General features: G+C 46.2%; 1 pseudogene; it reads right to left on the bottom strand.

Annotated features, from left to right (window-relative positions):
- The window catches only part of LOC103204914, an 8,173-nt pseudogene extending 6,262 nt beyond the window's left edge, over nt 1-1,911 (bottom strand).
- Between the last annotated feature and the right edge of the window lie 759 nt (nt 1,912-2,670).

The raw sequence follows: 2,670 nt of genomic DNA, 5'->3' as shown, positions 1-2,670 counted from the left end.
GAATGCCGTTCTTCCAGATTGTCCTTGGAATATCATTGCAAGCAGGCCCCTAGGGAAACTCCCCTTGGGCAGACTGGCCACTCAGAACTCAGTCATCTGATCCCATCATGGTAACAACCACCCAGAACTGGGGTCCAGCCAAGTTGACACACAGCTCCAACCATCACAGCCTCCAAGAGGGTGAGGGTATGTAGACAGCCAAACCTACCCATCTGATGCTCAGAGGCAAGGCTCGCTTGAAGCTATTCTTCAGGGAATCATAACTGTTTAGAGACCATTTAAAGTCACAGATACAGATTAGAGGCATGCAGAGGTAACCTATCAAGAGGATGAAGGGCCCTGGCTTGCTCCTGAGACACCCCAGTATTTAGGGTTTTTACAAATGAACCCCAAAGAGAAGACTAAGGAGAAATGGCTAATGAAATTGGAGAAAGACAAGGTAAAGGTTCTGTCTCAGAAGCCATGTATTTCATGAAGAAGGAATGTTAAAATTTGGAAGAATATTGAATGGTTGAATAGGAGCTAGAGAGTAGTTTATGATTTTTCACCACGTGGTTGCTAGTCACCTTGACAAGCAGTGTCACTGCAGTATTGGAGAGCAGAACAGAGGAGGCAGTACCTAGGAAAAGTGGTTTGTGAGGAGGTTGAGTTTTCTTTTTTTGACAGTATACTGGAGCATATTTGGTAATGATCCAGTACAGAGGGAGAAATTGATGAGTGAGCAGAAAACACTAGCATGAAATCCTTGGGAAGGTCAGAGATGGGAGGTACTAAAGAATCAGGGCTGACCTATACAAGGAGGGATACATGCAGCAGGAGGGAAGTAGGCAGGTATAAATGGCAAGTAAGTTCATAGGTTGCAGGTGCAAAGGTGACAGAGGTCTCTGTAGGATAGTGTCTTTTTGAGTGTGTGCATAACCATCGAAGGTGGATGCAGTGCTGAAGAGATCACCATGGGCACAGGAAGAGCTCACTAACAAAACAAGATTGCAGAGCAGTGTTGAGGCCCATGTGAGATTTGTGGTCAGTAGCTCCTTTTCTGACTCAAGGTCAGAAACTGGTGGGCATGGCCAATGTTTGAAGAATTGCTGCAGTAGGGCATTTGAGTGAATGGTCTAGAAATATGGGAGGTAATGATGCTTGAGATCAAGATTTCAGAGGTGATGCAGTTCCTTGTGATGCCCAGTCATGGGCTGGATGGCCGTGGGGAACACCCCTGGATGACGTTAGGTCATCCATGTAGGTGTTGAAGTCACCAAGAACATAGGGCTGGGCTGGAGGCAGACTGTGCTTGGAGACTAAGCTTTTATGAGACTGAAGGGAGCATCTAAGAGGTCATCAACTAAGAGGTCAACTCCATCAATGACATGATGGAGGAAAGACTGAGGGGTCTCAAAGTAGCAGAGGTTTTCTGAACAGGTAGGGTAATAGAGTGGAGTAGAAGGGCATCACCAACTTCTCAAAAGGTACATGAGAGGGTAAAATATCTCTCTCTCTCTCTCTCTCTCTCTCTCTCTCTATATATATATATATATACACACACACACATATATATATGCATATATCTCAAGAGATGACAGGATGGGGTGTCCTTGAAGATAGTCCCCAGATGGCAAGTCAGGCAGTCACTAGCAATTGTTTTGATGAAACCTCTTTACCATCCTAAATAGGGATGATCAATTACATCCTTTCATCCTGTTTTCCTGATAAATTGCCTTTTAGTTCATTGTACTTAAAATTATGTCCTCTTCTATTTAAAATGGCAAATGTAAGGAAAGCTGCAACACCAGGGCTGAAACTACATACTCCTCCCAAAGCTCTGTGGTCAGGGGAGCACAATGTCTCCTCCATTTTGGCAAACACTTCTTTCAGGTTCAGAAATGAACTCCTTGACCTCAGATACACCGACATGGAGAGGCTGGCTGACTTAAAACTACTTGTCACTGCCTGTAGCACTGTCCTTCAGGAGTGGCCAGACAGCCACGTCCTGTCCTACACTTGCACTCAGAGCACAGCAGCATGTGGAGTGGCACTGTCCAAATGTTTAGATGCTCACCTGAGTTGTCACATCATTGCTGCTGCTCTGTCCTTGCAAGTGGACCCTCCCTCCACTGCCTCTTCCTCTTGCACCTTAAAAACTAAAGCCCATCCACTGGCCACCCTCCCCCACAGACCACCACACCCAGGGTCTGAAACTGCTGGGTTTTGGACTTATTTAGTACCTATGAATTGTAGCTCATGGAGGCTGTGGGGCCTAAAAGGACAGTGGAGTGGAGGGCATGGCTGAACCCCTGGCTCCTTGTGTCATGTTCATCTGCATTAATTTTCCCCAAATGCATACACAAAGTGTTTTGTATGGGAGACAGATTTCTTAATAACAGTCTGCACAGAAGACAGCAAAAATGTCAGCACTTCTTGCCCTCTGAGCCCTGGGGCCATGTGTGGAGAGCCAGGTCATTGTCCCACAAGAGACACTGGTGCCACAGCACTGGGGACACCTCTTCACAGACAGTATTAAATGCCAGGGCCCACTGGCTCCCACCTCCACAGTGTTGAGCAGCTTGTCCTGAATTCACACCCTCTTCCTCTCCAACATGCACTATTTCCGTTCTTTTCCCTTCAGCAAATATGATCAACTCTTTTCTACTTTAAAATAACACCTCCCGTCCT

This window comes from Orycteropus afer, unplaced genomic scaffold (assembly GCF_000298275.1).
Source record: "Orycteropus afer afer isolate SDZICR_OR568_19922 unplaced genomic scaffold, OryAfe1.0 scaffold00264, whole genome shotgun sequence".
Lineage (NCBI taxonomy): Eukaryota > Metazoa > Chordata > Mammalia > Tubulidentata > Orycteropodidae > Orycteropus > Orycteropus afer.
This window is presented reverse-complemented; position numbering and strand designations above follow the sequence as displayed.